Raw genomic sequence first — 16,589 nt, forward strand, 5'->3', positions numbered from 1 at the left:
GGGAAACTGGGGAAAGTATCTTCGAAAGATAGAAAGGGATGCCTGGAGATATAAAGCAGGTGAAAGTGGGTTGGTGAGGAAGTCTAATAAATATAAGGGAATGCATTATATAGTCAAGTAGGCAAGGATGCTTTCTAAAAAGTGTTTTCCAAATATACCCCCTGGAAAAGTCCCAAATCTGAAGAGAAGGTCTGGGAGCACGAGCCGTGCTGGGGCATCTGGGGAGGTAAGGAGGTCCATCATTCCTGCATTATAAGGACCAGGGTGCTGCTCTAGACCCCAGGCCCGTTATTTCTACTAGTTGCCCTCACTGCCTGATGCACGTGAAGGACCCCTGGTGAGCTTCAAATTCACACCACCACCCAAGTCTCACTCCAGACAAGTTATATGTGGGTGATTCTACATGCAGATGGGTTTAGACTCTGGTCTACATCTGCAGTTGTTAAGTATGAACTTATTAAACAGTCAAGAGTCACCGGATTCTTGAGCAGAACTAGTAACATGAGAGAAAGAAAACAACTGCACACAAGTAAGTTTGTCCTCTCTGAGAGAATACAGAGCCAACACAGCACACGGACATTAAAAACATAAAACATTAAAAATCATTATTATCCTTAAAAAAGATCCCGAAGTCCAGCCCATGTATAGAATTGCCATGGGAAAGAAGCAAATGAGAAACAATAAAGTAAAAAGTAAAAATAGTAAAAACTTTGGAGCAAAGCCAGGGCTGGTTACATAGTTTTTAAAAACATAATACACAATGTGAATGTACTTGCTGTCACTGAAAATGTACACCATAAATGGCTAAGATGGCAAATGTTACATTTCTGTATATTTTATCATAATTTAAAAAAATAATAGAGGGGAAAAATTAGTAATCTGGATGGTAAACTGAGGAAATCTTTCAGAATGCAGGGCATAAAGATGAAGAAATGAAAACAGCAGAGAAGAGGCTAGAAATGTGGAGGATGGATCCAGAAAATTCCCTCCCAGATGCCTGTGCTAATGGCTGACAAGGTAAATTGGACCAACGCTTCAGAGGACATCTAGAAAAAATGGACAAAACATTAAAAGAGAATCTGTTTGGAAGCATCAGAGAGTGAACAAAAAGCAAAGGTGATGAGGCCAGGACCCAGAAGGAGGAGGACATCAGAGAGCAGAGTCCAGTGTCTGGGACAGGACTCTGCAGGCCCCTCTCCCTAGCAGCCTGGCTTGTCCCCTCCCTGCTGTGACTCACGCCTGATGTGCTGTTTGTGGGCGCTTTTCTGTAACTCAAGACCTGAGCTCCACCAGGCCGGGTTTGGGAGCTGCCTGGTCACTGCTGCCACGTGTCCTGGTGCCAGGAGAGTGCCTCACAGGGCTGCCTCTGGAATGTACTCAGCAGATAAACATTTACCTTCCTCACATGATGGAAAAACTGCAACACTCTTCCACGGGAGGCAGATTTAGAGTACAGATTTCTATATTAGTCAAATTGATATTCAACTGTCCTGGCAATTAAATGCATTGCCAGACATTCAAAAGTTCAGAGAGGCAACCATTCATGCTTGTTTTCTGAAAGAAAAAAAAAATGTAGCTTACTATTTGTGGTAATATATCTATAAAATGAATATAATCTGCCTTTATACATTAGTGTTATTTTTCTATTTTCTACAATTAGAAAATATAAACTAGAATAAGTGACTCAGGAATAAGAAAACTTTTATTTTTATGGAAGTATAGTTGATTTACAATGTATTCGTTTCAGGTTCTTTTCCCTTATAGGTTATTACAAAATGTTGAGTATGGTTCCCTGTATACAGTAGATCCTTGTTGGTTACCTATTTTATATATAATAGTATGCATATGTTAATCCCAGATTCCTAATTTATCCCTCCCTCATTTCCACTTTGATAACCATAAGTTTGTTGATGTCTGAGAGTCTGTTTCTGTTTTGTAAATAAGTTCATCTGTATCATTTTTCTTCATTCCACACATATAATATTTGTCTTTCTCTGTCTGGCTTATTTCACTTAGTATGATAGTCTCTAGGTCCATCCTTATTGCTGCAAATGGCATTATTTCATTCTTTTTTATGGCTGAGTAATATTCCATTATATATATATATATATATATATATATATATATATATATATATACACACACACACACACCATATCTTGTTTATTCATTCATCTGTCTATGGACATTTAGGTTGTTTCCATGTCTTGACTATTGTAAATAGTGCTGCTATGAACATTGGGATGCATGTATCTTTTCAAATTAGAGTTTTCTCTGAATATATGCCCAGAAGTGGGATCCCTGGATCATATGGTAATTCTTATTTTTAGTTTTTTAAGGACCCTTCATACTGCTCTCCATAGTGGCTGCACCAATTTACATTCCCACCAACAGTGTAAGAGGGTTCCTTTTTTAAAAAAAATTTGTTTATTTATTTTTGGCTGTGTTGGGTCTTTGTTGCAGTGTGCAGGCTTTCTCCAGTTACGCCAAGCGGGGGGTACTCTTCGTTGTGGGGTGCAGGCTTATCATTGCGGTGGCTTCTCTTGTTGTTGAGCATGGGCTCTAGGTGTGTGGGCTTCAGTAGTCGTGGCTCGCAGGCTCAGTAGTTGTGGCTCACAGGCTCTAGAGTGCAGGCTTAGTAGTCATGGCACATGGGCTTAGTTGCTCCAGGGCATGTGGGATCTCCCCGGACCAGGGCTCGAACCTGTGTCCCCTGCATTGGCAGGTGGGTTCTTAACCACTGCACCACCAGGGAAGCCCAGAGGGTTCCTTTTCCTCCACACTCTCTACAGCACTTATTATTTGTAGATTTTTTAATGATGGCATTCTGACTGGTGTGAGATGATACCTCATTGTAGTTTTGATTGGCATTTCTCTAGTAACTAGCAATGCTGAGCATCTTTTCATGTGCCTGTTGGCCATCTGTATGTCTTCTTTGGAGAAATGTCTTTGTAGATCTTCTGCCTAATTTTTTATTGGGTTTTTGTTTGTTTGTTTTTTGATATTGAGCTGTATGAGCTGTTTGTATATTTTGGAAATTAACATCTTGTTGGTTGCATGGTTTTCTAAGAAAACATTTTGAATAGATTAACCAGCCCCAGAAGATCTTGAAAATGTCCTCAGAAATCCATCCTCCAAAAGCACCCAATGGAGAACATTTGACAGACAAATTCTGCTGAAACTTCAAATAGTTTAGTTTTAAATTGTATTCATAATATAGTATAGAAAGATATTGAGACCCTCTCAATTTGTTCTACAAGGCTAACAAAACCCCCATTAAAATCAGAACGTGTAATTGTGAAGGAACAGTCTATAGTTTATTTATAGTTTATTACCGTATAGTAATACGTGTAGGTATAAATATTGGAAAAGAAAAAGGCACAGTTTATCACTCTTTGCAACATCATGGTTTGTATCCAAGAAAGTGGTTAGTAATACGTCCAATGGCAAGATAAAGACATACAATCAGTAGGTTTCTCATATAGAACCAAAAACCAATTGGAAAATGTAATGAATCAACCAACGGGCCTCATTTTTAGAATAAATATAAAATACCTAATGAAAAGCAATTTAAAATCTGTTTGGGCTGTATGCAAATAAGCACAACAAATCCCGACAATAGCAGCAGCAACATCTAACCTTTGGGGAGCAGGTAACACATGATCGGTGTGTGCTGATCACTTTATAGTCTTTATCTCCATCATCCTGCCCTGAGGCAGAAGGATTTTTATCCCAATATTAGAGATGAGGAACATGTGAACACGTGGCTGGTGAACATGACATTTTACTGAAGTGATAAAGGAAAATCTAAATAAAGATAGAAGTATGCCGTGTCCCTGGGTGCACCTCTCAAATTAACCTGATTTTTTGCATTTTCCAAACTAATTGCAACTGGATTTTTTTTTCAACTTGACAAATTGAATATAAGTAACTGAAGAATAAATGAAGATAAATATTAAAACAATTTTGGAGCTAAGAAATTAATAACATACTGCATTGACAAAAATTAAGAAGCCAAACAATACTTAAGGCTTTTGAGAATGTGGACTAGATGGAACTTTTTTTTTTACTCAGTAATTTTTAAAATTTAAGTATAGTTAATTTACAATGTTGTATTAGTTTCACGTGTACAGCAAAGTGATTCAGTTATATATATGCATATACATATTCTTTTTCAGATTTTTTTCCATTTATAGTTATTACAAGATATTGAATATAGTTCTCTGTGCTATACAGTAGGTCTTTGTTTTTTATCCATTTTATATGTAACAGTTTGCATCTGCTAATACCCAACTTCTAATTTATCTCCCCTCCTCTCCAACTATTCCCTTTAGTAACCATAAGTTTGTTTCCTCTCTGAATCTATTTCTGTTTTGTAAATAAGTTCATTTGTATCTTCTTCTAGATTCCACATATAAGCGATATCATATGGTATTTGTCTTTGTCTGACTTACTTTACTTAGTATGATAATCTCTAGGTCCATCCATGTTGCTGCAAATGGTATTATTTAATTCCTTTTTATGACAGAGTAGTATTCCATCTTATATATGTACCACATCTCCTTTATCCATTCATCTGTCGATGGACATTTAGGTTGCTTCCATGTACTGGCTATTGTAAATAGTGCTACAATGAACATTGGGGTGCATGTATCTTCTTGAATTATGGTTTTCTCTGGCTATATGCCCAGGAGTGGGATTGCTGGATCATATGGTATTTCTATTTTTAGTCTTTTAAGGAACCTCCACACTGTTCTCCATAGTGGCTGCACCAATTTACATTCCCACCAACAGTGTAGGAGGGTTCCCTTTTCTCCACACCCTCTCTAGAAGAAACTTTTAAACTTCACCAGTGGAAGTAGGAATTGGCGTACCCACTTCAGTTAGTGTTTTGGTGTTTCATCTGAAAGTTGAACATTCAAAGTCCTTAAATCTTAGCACCCCCATCTCTAAGAATCAGCCCAAAGAAACGTTGCCCATGAGCACTTCCATTGTAAATGGTGTGTTTGTTCACAGTTGGAGCAACTTGTTCCACCACTGCCTGTGGACAGTAATACAGTCACAAAATGAAAAATGTGTGGGGCTATGAAAATGAATAAACTGCAGGTACCTGCAACAAAGTGGAGAAATCTTAGAAGCCTAATGTTCAGTGAAATAGTAAGTCCTAGAAGATTACATACAGAAAAACTGTTCTTACACAGCACAAATATGAGTAATACTGAGCTAAATATTATTCAGCACATTTTATATGTGATAAACCAATTTCTTAGAAAATGAAACTAGTGCTTACCATGCAATTCAGCAATTGCCCTCTTAGGCATTTATCCCCAATAAATTAAAACTTACATTCACACAAAACCTGTACACACATGTTCACAGCAACAACTTTATTCATAATATCTAGAAACTAGAAACAAACCAAATGCCTGTAACAGAGAATTATGCTTAGTGAAAAAAAGGACCAACCTCAAAAGGTTACATACTGGAGTTTGGGCCTTTTGAGTAGGATCTCTCCATTCTCCTTGCTGAGCTCTGTAATAAACCTTTCTCTGCTAAAACAAAAGTACAAAAACAAACAAACAAACAAACAACAACAACAAAAAAGGGTTACGTACTGTGTGATTCCATTCCATTTTTGAGATGTTGAAACACTAGAGATGGAGAGCCAGTGTGGTTGCCAGTGGTTTGGGAGGAGAAAAGAAGGGAAGTGGCTGTGGCTATAAAAGGGTATCCCTAGGCGTCCTTGTGATGGGCCTGTTCTGCATCTTGACTGTAGCAGTGATAAGATGAATCTACACATGAAACAAAATTGCATAGAACTAAACACATGCACATACATACACACACATGAGTGCACGTAAAACATGAGTGCATGGTGAAATTTGAATAAAGTTAATAAATTTTATTCATGTTAATTTTCTGGTTGTGATATTGTACCATAATTATACAAGATGTTAACACTGAAGAACAGTCAATGAAGGGTGTAGTGGAGCTCTGTGTATTATTTCTTACAATTGCATATGAATCTACAATTATCTCAAAATAAAACTTCTTGAAAATGCAGACATTAAAAAAAACAAACAGGGTGAAATGATAAATAGCAAAGGGAGGCAGGGGGCTGTGATGAGGACAGGACACACTAGTAGATGTAAGTTATTAGGCGTGGACTGTTTCCTGTACTGTATCCAGGGGTCCCAGTGAGCCCCATCTCCTGGTGTTAGAGGATACTGAGGACATGACAATGTGTTATTCTAGGCTTGGTCAGAAGACATTGCTGTTTCTTCCTCCATTCTCTTGGATCACTTGTTCTGGAGGAAGCCAGCTACTAAGCTGGAGGGCACTCATGCCGTCCAATGGGAGATCCACACCGCGAGGAGTTGAGGACTCCAGGGCCATGGAAGACCCCATGCCAGAACCACGAGCTAACCTCTCCTGAATTCTTGATCCACAGAAACTGGGAGATAATAAATGATGGCTGTTGTTTTAAGCCACTAAGTTTTGGGGTAATTTGTTTTGCAGTAATAGATAACTACTATTCAAGTATATCATTATACTTTGTAACAAACATATCTAACATAAAGTTTATATATCAAATGATATATTTAAAAGGTGGGACACACACACACACAAACACTGTAAAATGAAATGTAAAAAAAGGTATATATCATACTTTACATCAATTAAAGCTATAATTTCTGGTTTTCATGAATTAATGTATAACTGGGATAAAAATAGAGCCCAGTAACAAATTTCTGTATTTATGGAAATTTAGTCTATGATATATGTAGAGTTTTAAATCAATTGAGGAAAGGAAGAACTATTCAATATATTATATTGGAAAATTTGACTAGGGAAAAAAAGTCTAATCTCACACCATAAATTAAAATAAATTCTAGGTGGATTAACTTCTAGGTGGATCATAGAAATATATACTATCTTTAAGATGTTGAAGTGGAAAGATCTTCCTAAACAAGAACAAAACCCAGAGACCATAAAGAACAAGATCAACTACATAAGTGAATACTGCTGTACTATAAAAGCCTAACATATAACATATAAAAGGTAACTAACATTTCAACAGAGAAAAGGTATGTCCATACTATGCATACTAGGTAGCCATTTTTTAAAAATGAGGTGGAATTGAATACTCTGGTGAAGGATATCTATACATTAATGCATGAAAGAGGGAAGTTGGAAAAGAATATGTGTAGTAATGATATGTGTTATATCTAATTTATTGGATATGAACAAAGTGTAGAGCAATATATCCCTGTATGAGTTTGCTGGGGCTGCTGTATAAAAGTACCCCAAACTGGGGTACAGAAATATATTATCTCACAGTCTGGCAGAAATGTATTATCTCACATAATGAGATATGTATTATCTCACAGTCTGGAGGCTGAAAGCCCATCATCAAGGGGTCAGCAGGGTTGGCTCCATCTGAGGGCCATGAGGGAGAATCTAGTCCTGGCTTCTCTCCCAGCTACTGTTGGTTTGCTGGCCATCTTTGGCATTTCTTGGCTTGTAGATCTCTGCCTTCATCTTTACATGGTGTTCTCCTTGTGTGCACGTTTGTCTCCAAACTTCCCCTTTTTATAAAGACACCAGTCATATCGGATTTGGGCCACCCTCTCCAGTATGACCTCATCTTAATTAATTACACTGCAATGACTCTATTTCCAAATAATATGCTTAATTTGTTAATATTTTTAAAAGGCAAATGATTGTTTAAGCAAACATTATACCAATTTATTGTGAGCTTTATAACAACTGAATTTAAAATATATGACAACCATAGCACAAAAAGGAGAAGTTACATGGAATTACATTATCACTACAACCTCCAGGTATTAAAAGAGTAATGAAGAAACATTGCAAATAACTTTATGCCAATACAGTCAACAGATTAGATGAAGTGAATAACTTCCTTGAAAAACAGTTTACCAAAACTAACGCAAGAGGAATAGGAAATCTGGATATCTCTATGCCAATATTTTTTTTAACTTTTCTTGAATAAAATTCTGTTTATTTAGAAAACTAATAACCTAGCATATCAACTGATGAACAATAGCTTTTGCTTTCTGCTGAGTGGAACATCGTTGTAATTGGGGTGGTGACACTTAACCTTTTTTCAGCCACAAAAGGGCTGATACCCCTTTACATAGTCACATTTTTTCAAATCAGAAAGAAAGATTGAACTCCTTTAATAACCCAGTAGCATTGCCATTATCCTCACCTTTTCCTTTTGCTTTGTTTTTCATGTGTTTTAAAAACTTTTTTAAAATTTAATTTTATTTATTTATTTATACAGCAGGTCCTTATTACTCATAAATTTTATAAATTTTATACACATCAGTGTATACATATCAATCCCAATCACCCAATTCAACACACCACCCCCCCCACACGCCCCCCGCCACCTTCCCCACTTGATGTCTCAATTTCTGCCCTTCAAACCAGTTCATCTGTACCATTTTTCTAGGTTCCACATATATATGTTAATTCACAATATTTGTTTTTCTCTTTCTGACTTACTTCACTCTGTATGACAATGTCTAGATACATCCATGTCTCAACAAATGACCCAATTTCTTTCCTTTTTATGGCTGAGTAATATTCTGTTGCATATATGTTCCACTTCTTTACCCATTTGTCTGTTGATGGGCATTTAGGTTGCTTCCATGACCTGGCTATTGTAAATAGTGCTGCAATGAACATTGGGGTGCAGGTGCCTTTTTGAATTATGATATTCTCTAGGTGTATGCCCAGTAGTGGGATTGCTGGATCATATGGTAATTCTTTTTTTAGCTTTTTAAGGAACCTCCACACTGTTCTCCATCGTGGCTGTATCAATTTACATTCCCACCAACAGTGTAGGAGGGTTCCCTTTACTCCACACCCTCTCCAGCATTTGTTGTTTGTAGATTTTCTGATGATGCCCATTCTAACTGGTGTGAGGTGATACCTCATTGTATTTTGATTTCAATTTCTCTAATAATTAGTGACGTTGGCAGCTTTTCATGTGCTTCTTGTCCATCTATATGTCTTCTTTGGAGAAATGTCTATTTAGGTCTTCTGCCCATTTTTGTATTGGGCTGTTTGTTTTTTTAATATTGAGCTGCATGAGCTGTTTATATATTTTGAGGATTAATCCTTTGTCTGTTGATTCATTTGCAAATATTTTCTCCCATTCTAATAGTTGTCTTTTCCTCTTGTTGACGGTTTCCTTTGCTGTGCAAAAGCTTTGAAGTTTCACTAGGACCATTTGTTTATTCTTGTTTTTATTTCCATTACTCTAAGAGGTGGATCAAAAAAGATCTTGCTGTGATTCATGTCCAAGAGTGTTCTTCCTATGTTTTCCTCTAAGAGTTTTATACTGTCCAGACTTACATTTAGGTCTCTAATCCATTCTGAGTGTATTTTTGTGTATGGTGTTAGGGAGTGTTCTAATTTCATTCTTTTACATGTGGCTGTCCAGTTTTCCTAGCACCACTTATTGAAGAGACTGTCTTTTCTCCATTGTATATTCTTGCCTCCTTTGTCATAGATTAGTCGACCATAGGTGCATGTGTTTATCTCTGGGCTTTCTATCTTGTTCCATTGATCTATGTTTCTGTTTTTGTGCCAGTACCATATTGCCTTGTTTACTGTAGCTTTGTAGTATAGTCTGAAGTCAGGGATTCTGATTCCTCCAACTCCGTTTTTTCCTGTCAACAAAGCTTTTGCTATACAGGGTCTTTTGTGTCTCCATACAAATTTTAAGATTTGTGTTCTAGTTCCATAAAAAATGCCATTGGTAATTTGATAGGGATTGAATTGAATCTGTAGATTGCTTTGGGTAGTATATTCATTTTCACAATATTCTTCCAATCCAAGAACATGGTATATTTCTCCATCTGTTTATGTCAACTTTAATTTCGTTCATCAGTGTCTTATAGTTTTCTGCATACAGGTCTTTTTTCTCCCTATGTAGGTTTATTCCTAGGTATTTTATTCTTTTTGTTGCAGTGGTAAATGGGAATGTTTCCTTAATTTCTCTTTCAGATTTTTCATCATTAGTGTACAGGAATGCAAGAGATTTCTGTGCATTAATTTTGTATCTCCTGCAACTTTACCAAATTCATTGATTAGCTCTAGTAGTTTTCTGGTGGCATCTTTAGAATTCTCTAGGTATAATATCATGTCATCTGCAAACAGTGACAGTTTTACTTCTTCTTTTCTGATTTGTATTCCTTTTATTTCTTTTTCTTCTCTGATTGCTGTGGCTAGGACTTCCAAACTATTCTGAATAATAGTGGTGAGAGTGGACATCCTTGTCTTGTTCCTGATCTTAGAGGATAAGCTTTCAGTTTTTCACCACTGAGAATAATGTTTGCTGTGGGTTTGTCATATATGGCCTTTATTAGATTGAGGTAGGTTCTCTCTATGCCCACTTTCTGGAGAGTTTTTATCATAAATGGGTGTTGAATTTTGTCAAAAGCTTTTTCTGCATCTACTGAGATGATCATATGGTTTTTCTTCTTCAATTTGTTAATATGGTGTATCACATTGATTGATTTGCATATATTGAAGAATCCTTGTATCCCTAGGATAAATCCCACTTGATCATTGTGTATGATCCTTTTAATGTGTTGTTGGATTCTGTTTGCTAGTATTTTGTTGAGAATTTTTGCATCTATATTCATCAGTGACATTGGTCTGTAATTTTCTATTTTTGTAGTATCTTTCTCTGGTTTAGGTATCAGGTTGATGGTGGCCTCATAGAATGAGTTTGGGAGTGTTCCTTCCTCTGCAATTTTTTGGAAGAGTTTGCGAAGGATGGGTGTTAGCTCTTCTCTAAATGTTTGATAGAATTCGCCTGTGAAGCCATCTGGTCCTGGGCTTTTGTTGGTTGGAAGATTTTTAATCACAGTTTCAATTTCATTACTTGTGATTGGTCTCTTCATATTTTCTATTTCTTCCTGGTTCAGTCTTGGAAGGTTATATCTTTTTAATAATTTGTCCATTTCTTCCAGGTTGTCCATTTTATTGGCATAGAGTTGCTTGTAGTAGTCTCTTAGGATACTTTGTATTTCTGTGGTGTCTGTTGTAACTTCTCCCTTTTCATTTCTAATTTCATTGATTTGAGTCCTCTCTCTCTTTTTCTTGATGAGTCTGGCTACTGGTTTATCAATATTGTTTATCTTCTCAAAGAACCAGCTTTTAGTTTTATTGATCTTTGCTATCATTTTCTTTGTTTCTATTTCATTTATTTCTGCTCTGATCTTTATGATTTCTTTCCTTCTGCTAACTTTGGGTTTTGTTTGTTCTTCTTTCTCTAGTTCCCTTAAGTGTAAGGTTAGATTGTTTATTTGAGATTTTTCTTGTTTCTTGAGGTAGGCTTGTATAGCTATAAACTTCCCTCTTAGAACTGCTTTTGCTGCATCCCATAGGTTTTGGATCATTGTTTTTTTATTGTCATTTGTCTCTAGGTATTTTTTAATTGCCTCTATGATTTCTTCAGTGATCTCTTGGTTATTTAGTAACATATTGTGTAGCCTCCATGTGTTTGTGTTTTTTATGTTTTTTTCCCTGTAATTCATTTCTAATCTCATAGCATTGTGGTCAGAAAAGATGCTTGATATGATTTCAATTTTCTTAAATTTACTGTGGTTTGATTTGTGACCCAAATGTGATCTATCCTGGAGAATGTTCTGTGTGCACTTGAGAAGAATTGTATTCTGCTGTTTTAGATGGAATGTCCTATAAATATCAATTAAATCTATCTGGTCTATTCTGTCATTTAAAGCTTCGGTTTCCTTATTTATTTTTATTTTGGATGATCTGTCCATTGGTGTAAGTCAGGTGTTTAAGTCCCCCATTATTATTGTGTAAATGTTGATTTCCTCTTTTATAGCAGTTGCCCTTTGTATTGAGGTGCTCCTATGTTGGGTGAATCTATATTTATAATTGTTATATTTTCCTCTTGGATTGATCTCTTGATCATTATGTAGTGTCCTTCCTTGTCTCTTGTAACATTCTTTACTTTAAAGTCTATTTTATCTGATATGAGTTTTGCTATTCCAGCTTTATTTCATTTTCCATTTGCATGGAATATCTTTTTCCATCCCCTCACTTTCAGTCTGTATGTGTCCATATGTCTGAAGTGGGTCTTTTGTAGACAGCATATAGATGGGTCTTGTTTTTGTATCCATTCAGCAAGCCTGTATCTTTGGTTGGAGCATTTAACTCATTCACATTTAAGGTAACTATTGATATGTATGTTCCTATGACCATTTTCTTAATTGTTTTGGGTTTGTTTTTGTAGGTCCTTTTCTTCTCTTGTGTTTCCCACTTAGAGAAGTTCCTTTAACATTTATTATAGAGCTGGTTTGGTGGTGCTGAATTCTGTTAGCTTTTGCTTGTCTGTAAAGCTTTTGATTTCTCCATCAAATCTGAATGAGATCCTTGCCATGTAGAGTAATCTTGGTTGTAGATTCTTCCCTTTCATAACTTTGAGTATATCATGGCACTCCCTTCTGGATTGTAAAGTTTCTGCTGAGAAATCAGATGTTAAGCTTATGGGAGTTCCCTTGTATGTTATTTGTCATTTTTCCCTTGCTGCTTTCAATAATTTTTCTTTGTCTTTAATTTTTGCCAATTTGATTATTTTGTGTCTCGGCGTGTTTTTCCTTGGGTTTATCCTGTATGGGACTCTCTGTGCTTCCTGGACTTGGGTGACTATTTCCTTTCCCATGTTAGGGAAGTTTTCGACTATAATCTCTTCAAATAGTTTCTCGGTTCCTTTTTCTCTTTCTTCTCCTTCTGGGACCCCTATAATGTGAATGTTGTTGTGTTTAATGTTGTCCCAGAGGTCTCTTAGGCTGTCTTTATTTCTTTTCATTCTTTTTTCTTTATTCTGTTCCACAGCAGTGAATTCCACCTTTCTGGCTTCCAGGTCACTTATCCGTTCTTCTGCCTCAGTTATTCTGCTATTGATTCCTTCTAGTGTAGTTTACATTTCAATTATTGTATTGTTCATCTCTGTTTGTTTGTTCTTTAATTCTTCTAGATGTTTGTTAAACGTTTCTTGCATCTTCTCAATCTTTGCCTCCATTCTTTTTCCGAGGTTCTGGATCATCTTCACTATCATTATTCTGAATTCTTTTCCTGGAAAGTTGCCTATCTCCACATCATTTAGTTGTTTTTCTGGGGTTTTATCTTCTTCCTTCATCTGGTATATAGCCCTCTGCCTTTTCATCTTGTCTATCTTTCTGTGAATGTGGTTTTTGTTCCACAGGCTGCAGGATTCTAGTTCTTCCTGCTTCTGTTGTCTGCCCTGTGGTGGATGAGGCTATCTAACAGGCTTGTGCAAGTTTCCTGATGGGAGGGACTGGTGGTGGGTAGAGCTGACTGTTGCTCTGGTGGGCAGAGCTCAGTAAAACTTTAATCTGCTTGACTGCTGATGGGTGGGGCTGGGTTCCCTCCCTGTGGTTGTTTGGCCTGAGGAAACCCCAAACTGGAGCCTACCTGGGCTCTTTGGTGGGGCTAATGGAGGACTCTGGGAAGTCTCACGCCAACGAGTACTTCCCAGAACTACTGCTGCCAGTGTCCTTGTCCCCACGGTGAGCCACAACCACCCCCCGCCTCTGCAGGAGACCCTCCAAAACTAGCAGGTAGGTCTGGTTCAGTCTCCCCTGGGGTCACTGCTCCTTCCCCTGGGTCCCGATGCGAACACTATTTTGTGTGTGCCCTCCGAGAGTGGAGTCTCTGTTTTCCCCAGTCCTGTCAAAGTCCTACAATCAAATCCCACTAGCCTTCAAAGTCTGATTCTCTAGGAATTCCTCCTTCCATTGCTGGACCCCCAGGTTGGGAAACCTGACGTGGGGCTCAGAACCTTCCCTCCAGTGGGTGGACTTCTGTGGTATAAGTGTTCTCCAGTGTGTGAGTTATCCACCCAGCAGTTATGGGATTTGATTTTACTGTGATTGCGCCCCTCGTACCATCTCACTGTGGCTTCTCCTTTGTCTTTGGATGTGGGGTATCTTTTTTGGTAAGTTCCAGTGTCTTCCTTTTGATGATTGTCCAGCAGCTAGTTGTTATTCTGGTGTTCTCGCAAGAGGGAGTGAGAGCACGTCCTACTACTCTGTCACCTTGGCTCAGGGCTTCTCTATATATCAATTAAAGATGTTAAGTTCATAATCAAAACCCTTCTCATAAAGGAAACTCCAGGCCTAGGTGGTACAACTACAAACTCACTAGGATGGCTAACATGAAAAGGAATGACAGCACGAAATGAGGTGAGGATGGGGAGCAACTGGAACTCTCCACCATTGCTGGAGGGAGTGTAAAACTGGGACAACCACTTTGGAATAATAATTGGTCGTTTTTCATTTCATTAAACATCTCTGATCAGCAACTCTAGTCCTAGGCATTTACTCTAGAGAAGTGAGAATATATGCACACAAAAAAGGCTTGTTCATTGCAGCTTTATTCAAAATAGTTAAAAACTGGAAAACACCACAATATATATCCCTACAATGGAATACTTTCCAGCCTCTGCTCTCTGCCCTTAATCTCTGGCATCCTTTACGCTTCATCATCCCAATTTTGCTCTGCATCTTTGCTCTGCTTTATCAGCATGCTTAGCAATTTCCTCTCCAGGCTTGTGGTTCCTGGTCACACAGAGAACCTGTGCGTGACCACAGCCCTTGCAGAGGGAGCATAGCCTGCTGCTTACCTCCCTGGATGCCTTACAGGGGGACAAACTCTGGCAGTGATTCATGTCCTCATTTTAATGCTAGATGCAATACGTCAGATTTTTCTGTTATAACCTGTAAATTTGTGAGCATTGCCATTCAGTTCTGTGAATATTCTCAGCAATTGAACTCTGTTTAAGTGCCACCGTCAGTGCACTAAGTTAAATCAACTTTCCCCAGGACCTCTCAATACACTGACATTTGGGTCAGTCTTTTTTTTTTTTTAATGTTATTAACTAGTTTATGGAATAATGACTTTGTTCCATAGCATCCTCCTATGATGACCAATCTGGATAGTTTTCTTTTGTGTCATAATGAACTCATGGATGTCAACATATTTGATGTCAATCACTGTAGACAGCATTTGGTCAGTGAGGGTTCTTCAGGCTGGTTTCTGAGTCTTTTTGATACAACTCCAGTTGTGCTTTACAACTTTCCTCATCTCCTGGATAACATGACATTCTAGGCTCATCTTGTACATTCCCTACGGTAGCCCTGGAATAAACCATTTCTCAAAAGAGCCCTGATTGTGTAGTGTAGAGTGGGAAATGCTATTCAGAAACTTCAGTTTGTGTGACAGGGCATTTATTGCTACTGCAGAGGTCACTGCATTTATTTTGTTAATACACAGCTATAAAAATGTCTTTCATATTTTTATGAAGAAAGGGACTTTGATTTGGAATGAAAAATAAGAAAAATGGCTCTTGGCACACAGATCAAAGAAACCGAGCAGCACATAAAAATAAAAAAAGCGATTCTATCACAAACATCAGAAAGTTTGTTATTTTTTATTCTAAATAAATTATAATATATTCAAAAGAAGCATTTAAAATTAAGGCAGGAAGCTTTTTCCGGAAAGACTAATAAATACACAACATTTAGTTCAGATCTCTGTTTTATAAAGGTTAAAAAGTGAAATTTTGAGGAAGTAAAACAGAAGTAAGAGCTCAGGGAGAGGAAGATCTGGCTACTCATGTTCTGTGATGTCCCGCATGTGCTATATAAACAAATCCTGTCCATTCTACCCTCAAAATAGACCTTAACCCACTCCTCCTCACCAGTTCCATCTCTGCCACACTGCCCTTGCCCAAGCCACCATCTTTCCCTTAAGATGCTGCCCTAGGCTCCTGCCTCCGTCTGGCCCAGAAACCACCACTCTGGTCTATTTCCCACACAGCGCCCAGGGTGACCTTTTTAACTTTGTGTATCAGATGAGGTTACTCCTCTATTCACAACCCCCTATTGACTCCACGAAGTCCTTTCCATAGTAGAGGAAGCCCAGCAAGCCTGCCTTTGGTTGTCTCCATGGCCCCATGCCGTACCTCTTCCCCAGTTCACACCTGTACATGCAGTGCTGACCTCCTAGCTGTAAACATGCTGAGGGGACTTCCCTGGTGGTCCAGTGGCTAAGACTCCGTGCTCCCAATGCAGGGGTCCCAGGTTTGATCCCTGGTCAGGGAACTAGATCCCTGATGCTGCAACTAAGAGTTTGCATACGGCAACTAAAAGAGATCCCAGGTGCTGCAATTAAGACCTGTTGGAGGCAAATAAATAAACATTAAAGAAGAAAACAAAAAACATGCTGAGCCTGCTCCATGTCAGCCCCTAGGTGTGCTGTTTCCCCAGCCTGGATGTCCCTTCGCTCACATCTCTACTTGCCTATTTCTCTAGTCACTCTCCCATATTTACTTCAAAGCCCTCATTGCCACCTGACATTATGGTCTCCATGCTGCTTTTGTTTATTTGTATGTCCTTCCGGCACTGTCCCCTACCTATTTGAATATAAAGTCTGTGCAAACAGGAGGCTAGAATCTCTGTCTGCTTGTTCACTGCTATAGCTCCAGTACCTAG

The sequence above is a fragment of the Kogia breviceps genome, chromosome 3 (genome assembly GCF_026419965.1).
Source record: "Kogia breviceps isolate mKogBre1 chromosome 3, mKogBre1 haplotype 1, whole genome shotgun sequence".
In the NCBI taxonomy this organism is placed as follows: domain Eukaryota; kingdom Metazoa; phylum Chordata; class Mammalia; order Artiodactyla; family Physeteridae; genus Kogia; species Kogia breviceps.